At 30.2% G+C, this 8451-nt stretch overlaps 1 protein-coding gene across 1 annotated transcript in view; it reads left to right on the top strand.

Annotated features, from left to right (window-relative positions):
• The first annotated feature begins 6167 nt into the window (after positions 1 to 6167).
• LOC135143768 (transcription factor hamlet-like) overlaps positions 6168 to 8451 on the top strand; it is a 78580-nt gene continuing 76296 nt past the window's right edge. Inside the window, exon 1 of the mRNA XM_064075710.1 lies at positions 6168 to 6606. The gene's annotated coding sequence lies outside the window, so the exon portion shown is untranslated. The remainder of the gene's footprint in view (positions 6607 to 8451) is intronic.

The following is an 8451-nucleotide window of genomic DNA, read 5'->3' as shown; positions in this document are numbered from 1 at the left end:
AATTTTAATTTTTGCATCAAGCATAATCAAAAGTTGAATGCCCTGCTGCATATTCGTTCTTTTTGTGTTTTCGTTCGTGATGAGGTGGCATTCTTCTGCGATTGACTCAAAGACACATTTATAACTCCGCAATTTCAAAATAATATTGTCATTGTTTCTTGCTGAATTATCGTCACACAAATTACAAAAACGCCTCAATTGTTACCGCACTTTCGAGCTCTTTTCACCGCAACAACTGGTTTGGTTTTATGACAGATGATTCACTTTGGGTTTAAGAGGTGATGGGTGTTGGTGGAAAAAATCGGTGGCGAGGAAAAGGAAGCACGTTGGCAGCGAGATAAATTTGTCGCGGAATTGCTTGCATTGAGCGGAGCGCAGGAACACGATTTCCTGGGTTTTGTGCGGGGACAAAAGTTAATTTATGGGTGGAGGATAGCAGTGACCTGATAAAGAGGTTTAGAGGAACTGCCAAGCTCGCAAACAATGAGTTATGAAGAATGAGATTTATTTAGTACGGAAGTTTAGATCTGGTTTCAAAGTGACCATGATTAGGATTAAACCAAAAAGATGCGAAAATTAGGTCGACGCCACACAAGTTAAGGTTTTATTGTAAAGTGAGGTGTAACATGTTCTACCGAATGTTCTAGTACCAAAAAGGTAATTAGCGCCATCTGTCGAGTGTTCTGCAAATAACCAGTTGAAAAATCGAAAAACTAAAAATACGGGACAAAATTGAAAAATCGAAAAACTGAAAAAACGACAAATTCAAAGAAGTGGAAAATGGAAAAATTGAAACCTTGAAAATCTAAAAATCAAAAACCGGAACATTGGAGAATCGAAAAATTGAAAACTGAAATATCGAGAAATTAAGAAATTAAAAGTCTAAAAATTGGAGAATCGAATAACTGAAAAACAGATGTAAAATCCAATATTTGAAAAATGGAAAAATTCTAAAATCGTAAAATTGAAAAAGTGAAAATATTTTAAAATTCTAATGGTTATACAGGATGCTAAAAAAATGGTGGACCAACTCTACGATACATTATTAAGTACACAAGTCTAAGTTCGGGAAAAATCATTAAAAAATTCCTTACGTCGATTTGACGTTCACTTACAGAAACAAAATATCGATTCAGATCGATAAATCAAAAAATTAAATCCACTTTTCCAATTCCCCCTAAACAATTTTTAACTGATTTCATATATCGAACACTAAGTAGTGAATTAGAATATGGTGAAATATTGAAAGTAAAAGTCAAATCTTGAAAAGCTATATTTTCTACATTTGTGCCCAAGAATTTTTTAAATTATTTTTTCTCTGTTCTATAAACAGTCCTCAATAATGTATACTTAAAATGAAAACTAAAAAAATTGCATATCAGAAATTGGAAAAACGAAAAATTAAAAAATTGAAAAAAATTGAAAAATCGAAAAGCTGAAAAAACGACAAATTGCAAAATCAAAGAAGTGGAAAATGGAAAAATTTCAAAACAAACGAAAAATTAAAATACTGGAAAACTAAAAAATCGAAAAAACTAATGAATAGAAAAATTAGAAAGAAGAAAAAACAAACGAATCGAATCGAAAAATTCTAAAACCAGAAACTGTAAAATCGAAAAAAATCTTCAAACTGTAAGTTGAAAAAATGAAATATCCAGAAATTGAGAAATTCGTATCTAGAAATTGAAAATTCCAATGAATGAAAATGTTTTAAAAACCAATATATATATCTGAAAAATTCTAAAATTGAAAAAAACAAAAAAATTGGATAAGCGAAAAACTGGGAAAGCGACAAATTGCACATTAAAAAAAATGGAAAATGGGAAAATTTAAAATCAAACGAAAAATTGAAACACTGAAAAAATAAAAATCAACAAACTTAAAAATCGAAAAATTCGGAAGAAGAAAAAATAAGCGAGCGAATCGAAAAACTGTAAAATTGAAAAAGTGGAACACTGAAATATGGAAAAATTGAAAAATAAAATGTCGAGAAAAAGAAATTAAAAATCTAAAAATTGAAAACTGGAATAAATAAAAAGTTTAAAAATCCAATATTTGAAAAATGGAAACATTCTAAAATCATAAAATTGAAAAAGTATTTTTTTTAATTTATACTCTTAATTGTTATATATTCAAAATAAAAACTAAAAAAATTGCATATCAAAAATTGAAGAAACGAAAAATCGAAATTGAAGATTCTAAAAGTGAAAAAACGAAACTTAAAAAATAACAAAAAATTGGCATCGAAAAGCTGAAAAAACGACAAATTACAAAATCAAAGAAGTGGACATTGGGAAAATTTCAAATCAAACAAAAAATTGAAACACTAAAAAACTAAAAATCGACAAACTTAAAAATTGAAAAACTAATGAATCGAAAAATTCGAAAGAAAACAAATGAATCGAATCGAAAAATTGAAAAACCCAAAAATTGTAAAATCGAAAAATTATAGTATCTTTAAAACTGTAAAGTTAAAAAAATGGAACACTGAAAGATGGAAAAATTGAAAAATTAAATGCACAGAAATTGAGAAATTCAAAATCTAAAAATTGAAAATTCCAATGAATGGAAATATTTTAAAAACCAATACATATTTGAAAAATATGTATTGGTTTTTAAAAAAAGTTGGTTGTGCTTGAGTACCTGTTGGAAACAAAGTTTATTTATTTATTAAAAAATGGAAATTTTCTAAAATCGTGATATTGAAAAGTGAAAAATTTGAAAAGACTCAAAATCCTAAAATTGAAAAAAACAAAAAAATTGCAAAATCAAAAAAGTGGAAAATGGGAAAATTTTAAATCAAACGAAAAATTGAAACACTGAAAAACTAAAAATCAACAAACTTAAAAATCGAAAAAACTAATGAATCGAAAAATTCGAAGGAAGAAAAAATAAGCGAACGAATCGAAAAACTGTAAAATTGAAAAAATTGAACACTGAAAGATGGAAAAATTGAAAAATCGAATAAATAAAAAAGTTTAACAAGTCCAATATTTGCAAAATGGAAATATTCTAAAATCATAAAATTGAAAAAGTGATTTTTCTTAATTATACTCTTAATTGTTATATATTCAAAGTGAAAACTAAAAAAATTGCATATCAAAAATTAAAGAAATGAAAAGTCGAAATATTGAAATTGAAGAATCTTAAAATTGAAAAAATGAAAAATTAAAAAACTTGGAAAATCGAAAAGCTGAAAAAACGAGAAATTGCAAAATCAAAGGAGAGGACATTGAGAAAATTTCAAATGAAACAAAAAACTTAAAAATTGAAAAATTAAAAAAAAAAAACAAATGAATCGGAATTGAAAAATTGAAAACCCCAAAAATTGTAGAATCTTTAAAACTGTGAAGTTGAAAAAATGGAACACTAAAAGATGGAAAAACTGAAAAATTAAATATCCAGAAAATTAGAAATTAAAAATCTGAAAATTGAAAAATCTAATAAATGATAAAAAGTTTTAAAATCCCATATTTGAAAAATGGAAAAATTTTAAAATCGTAAACTTGAAAAACTGAAAAAATTTTAAAATTATGCTCCTAATTGTTATATATTTAAAATGAGAACTAAAAGAATTACACATCAAATATTGAGGAAACGAAAAATCGAAATTGAAAAATCTAAAATTGAAAAAAAGAAAAATTAAAAAATCTAGAAAAATATGGAAAATCGAAAGCTGAAAAAACGACAAATTGCAAAATCAAAGAAGTGGAAAATGGGAAAATTTCATATCAAACGAAAAGTTGAAACACTGAAAAACTAAAAATCGACAAATATAAAAAATCAAAAAACTAATGAATCAAAAAATTCGAAAAAAAACAAACGGATAGAATAGAAAAATTGAGAAACCCAAAAACTGTACAATCTAAAAATTACAGAATCTTCAAAAATGTAAAGTTGAAAAAGTGGAACACTGAAAGATGGAAAAGTTGAAAAATATCGAGAAATTTAGAAACTAAAAATCTAAAGAAGCATTGAAAAATCGAAAAACTGAAAAAACGACAAATTGCAATTAAACGAAAAATTAAAACATTGCATTGATTAATAAGACATTTATAAATTATAAACAAAAAGAAAACAACAAAAGAAAAATCCATTGAATCCTAGCCAACTAATTCCTGCCTTCTGTATATGAAAGCTAGTCATGTTTTCAAATTTTTATAATTTTTTGTAAAAGTTAGTCATCAGTACTTGCTACGATAAAACTGATTTTGGCAAATGACATATCCTGTAAGAAAAGGGAGGGGCGGTGGGCGGGGCTAGTACTTGCTAAGGTAAAACTGATTTTGTCCAATCACATAACATCCAAGAAAACAGAGGGTGGGTGGGCGGCGCTAGTACCTTCTAAAATAAGACCGATTTTGGCAAATGACATACTCTCCAAGAAAAAAGAGGGTGGGTGGTACCTGTTAAGACTAATTTTAACAAATGACGTATTCTCTAAGAAATTTAATTAAATTATTATAAGAAAAGACACTAGAGGCTTCAAAGCACATTCAAATTATTTCCAAACAGGAATACCTACAACCTCAAGATTGTTTTAAAATTTTCAAAAAAAGAACGGGGTCCCAAAATGAACTCAAAAACACCAAAGTTCCCCAAAATTCTTTCAAATAATTTATAAAAAAAGTATCCATGGTCTTCCCACTGCGGTATTCAAGACTTTTTCAAATTCGCAAAAAGTAAAACACTAAAAGCTCAAAAGAAGAAGACAAAATTGAAAAAACGAAAAATTAAAAAATTCGAAAATTGAAAAATTTGGCTTTAAAAAAGAAAAATTATTACAAACTCCAAACAAAAATTTGCTTTTGTAAAGTTATATAATTCTGGTAGGAACTATTTACCAATTCTTTGTCTTTAGGTTTGAATATCGGTATGTCAATTTCTAACGTAGGATGATAATCATCTTCTGTTAGACGTGTGTTTCTCGTATTTAGTAACCTTAGTATCCTGTTTGTTGTCGAATACCAAATACAATAATCTATCCATTTTGTTCATAACTGAATTCAATTCCATTAAATTAAAAAACCACATAAACAATGAATAATAATGAAAGACTGAAGAATTTGGTAGCTAATAGGACCAATTTATAAATTCAGGAAAAGTAAAATTACCTAAGATAAGCAAATCAGAACCATACAGACGGTAGACAGTAATGATTCAAAAAAATGTTAGTTTATTTTTTAGCTGAAAGTATTTTAATAGGTAGATTACATTGAGTAGAATCAGTACAAATGTGCATATTTAGATTAGTTAAATAAGAAAACAGTTTGACTTTTTCCAGGTAGGGTCTAACAAGAAAAAAGGACTGTTGATTTTCAAGTCGAACTTTAATTTTGTTAAAATCCCCCAGCATTAAGCTTGAAGCAATCTATTTTTACAATTTTAAAATTTGACCATCCTTAACATTCGTTGAATCAAAGATTAAGATTTGTGCACATTAGTCTAACTGAAATATCGAATCCACATTAACATCTCCAGAAACACCTAGAGTGTATTCCTCTTTTGTTGCCTTCTCTTAAAACATCCTTTTATAACATTGAAAATAGCTGATGTGACGTCTCTACAGAAGTATCTAGTAATTTTGAGGTAAGTATAATCAGTGAGTTGAGATAAAATCCTGTATTAAGGACCAACAGTGACTAGTTTTCCCTAGTTTACTTAAATGATTATTTGAAAAAAAGGTCCTGACGTGATGGAAACGAATGGTTAAAAAAATGGAAATCTTACTGAGACGTACGTGTTATTAATCGTGTTATTAATTTCCATCTAGAAATCGAATCAATTGATCTTTATTAAAAAAAATAATAATAAAAGCTGCACCTGCAGTGCAATTTCAGTGCTTACGATGAATTCTCGTAAATCTACAACGTCCTTCCTGCTCCGTTGATAACTCCAGTCTCGTTGTAATTTAAACCAACACACGTAACACCCAATCCCATTACTTTGCTAAATCAATCAAACGGCGAAAAAGTCGATACGCCGCAAAACGCCTCGACTTTCCCTAATTTTTTCATCCAAAGCGCTGCCGTATTTTTCGAATTCCTGCACCACTCACGCCAGCCCACATCCCGCAATTACTACCATTTCCCGAGAAACCGTTAAACAGCAGGAACGGCGCGAGTCCGGCAGCAGCAGCGGCAGCGGCAGGGCGTGTCCACTTTTACTATCTCAATTCCTGCGAAGGGTTCGTCGCTCGACCCAGCATCCAAGTCTCCTTCCGAGCGCTCGCGATCCTGCGGCCGCCGCATCGAACCAGGAACTGGTCAGTCCACCCAAGAAAACGGTATCAAGTGAGGTCCATCCGCAAAACACTTTCGATCTCGAGACAGCAGAACTAGAGCAATATCTTGTATAAGCCGCTAGATATCGAGAGCTGCGGACCAGTGCTCAGTCGGACGTCGGTGGGAACGCACGCTTAGCGCTTTTCGCGATCCTGCACACGTGTGTACCATCAGAGTACCATCGGACCATGAGATGGTAGTGCGTCTTGTGCCGGCGTCGGATTCTCGCAGTGACTAAAGTGTCGGATTTTCAGTGAGTGGAGATGGGATTTGTGCTCCTGCTGAAATTTTGAAAAGTGTTTGTGAATACGTACGGAGTAAGGTCAGTACAATTGTAACCTTCGGAGATTAATTAATTAGCTGCTAATTAAGATGGCTGAGTGATGACACCGTGTGAAACATCGCTGAAAAAGCTCGACAAGGAATGGCCGATCTATTATCCTTTTACAACCAAAGTGTCGTAAATTGCGTCTAACAAGCGTAATAACCACTTAAAGACTCTTTAATTGCTCGACTGACGCTTAGCGACGTTTCAGCGAATTTCTTCATTATTCGACGCGAAACTGAAACCGAAAACCCAATTTTACGAGAAACCTGAAGTCGGAAAGCCGACTTTTCACATTTGTAAAACAGCCGGGGTCATTATGAGGACGATTTAAGTCGGAGTGTAATTCCACACTTTCGGTTAAGGTTAAAGGTGCCTCGGAACACTTGGAATAAAAATAAATGAAGTGTTTGTTGAAGAAATCGTGTTGGTACGAGCTGGTTAATTGTAACACCTGTTGTTGAGTCGGTTCATAATTGAGCATAAATCATCAGAGCTCGAGAAAAACAGTTTTCTTTTTGTTGTTTAATTGCGATTTTCGTTGTGCGAGAGACGTAGTGAATTTTTGCAAGATTTTGAGGCTTAGTTCGAGTGGATGGCGGACAGGTGGCGCTTGAGCTTTGTGTGCTTTAGCGACGATTTTAATCTGATTTTAAAGGCCAAGTTTCGCTTCAGAAAGCCGAAAATTAGAATCTTAGGAAATTTTATGAAATTTTCAGAATTGGCCATTTTAAGAAAATTAATACTAGTAGAACGATATTACAGACAAATCTAATTTTATTTAATATACTGAAGTGTACCTTCAACATGTCAGGCTAAGTTTAATAGAATGAGCTTTTGCGTTGTATTGTATTATAATTTTCGAATTTTCTTCTTACATATGTATCTACATTTTGTTGTTACAAGGTCAAGTTTTTAGCTGTAATTTTAAATTGTTTTATTTTTCAAGAAAATGAAACTCCTGAACCGGTCAGTTTTTCGTGTTTATAAATTTTTATTTGTACTAAATTATTTAGATTGTCTTAAATAACGCCCCCTTCAGAGAATTTAATTTTACTCATTCTTACTGTAACAAAAATGTTCTTGAAAATAAGGTATTAGTAAATAATAGGAGTAAGTTTTTTCTAAAATGATTTAAGTGGTTCTGATTAACTGTGACATAAAAAGAAGCTGATTTTTGGAAATTATTTTGTGTTTTCCCTCGTTTTAAATGTATAGAATTGTCTTAATGACAAGTCTACTTTGAATAAGTTCCAAAACTTATTTTTTTTTTTTTAATTCTGGAGAGTTTAAAAATTTCCTGAAAGCACTGTTAACTGAAATTTCGGTCATTTTTCATCAAACTGAGTTTCTCTGTTGCAAAATCATTTGTTCAAAAGTTTTTTAATGAATTATTGAAACCCTGAAATTGTTTATTTAATTTTCTTACATAATTACAAATGAAATTTAGAATTCGTAAAAATAATAAAATAAAGGATTAATTTGATTTTAGACTAGAACCTTACGCTTCTAAGAAAAATTATCTCTTTTTAAATTTTTAGGAATTATTTTGTGTATGTAAGAATTTAATTCCAATTTAGATCCATGTTTATCCTCGTTTTAAAGGCATAGAATTAAAAAAGTCCACTCTGAGTAAGTTGCAAAACTTAAAAGTTCTTTTTTTTTTAATTCTGGAGAGTTTAAAAATTTCCTTTTCTGAATAAAAATGTTAAATTCAAATTTAGTTAAAATTTAAATCAGTTTAAAGAATTAATTTAATTTTCGACTAGAACGTTGGAAAATGTAAGAGCTGAACTTTTAACGAACAGCGTAGCTGCCTATAAGGACTGCCCATATTGTTCT

This window comes from Zophobas morio, unplaced genomic scaffold (assembly GCF_036711695.1).
Source record: "Zophobas morio isolate AGI-343-1 ecotype UQ-CSIRO unplaced genomic scaffold, CSIRO_AGI_Zmor_V1 ptg000075l, whole genome shotgun sequence".
NCBI classification, from domain to species: Eukaryota; Metazoa; Arthropoda; class Insecta; order Coleoptera; family Tenebrionidae; genus Zophobas; species Zophobas morio.
The sequence above is the reverse complement of the archived record's forward strand: the minus strand, read 5'-3'. Positions and strand labels throughout refer to the sequence as shown.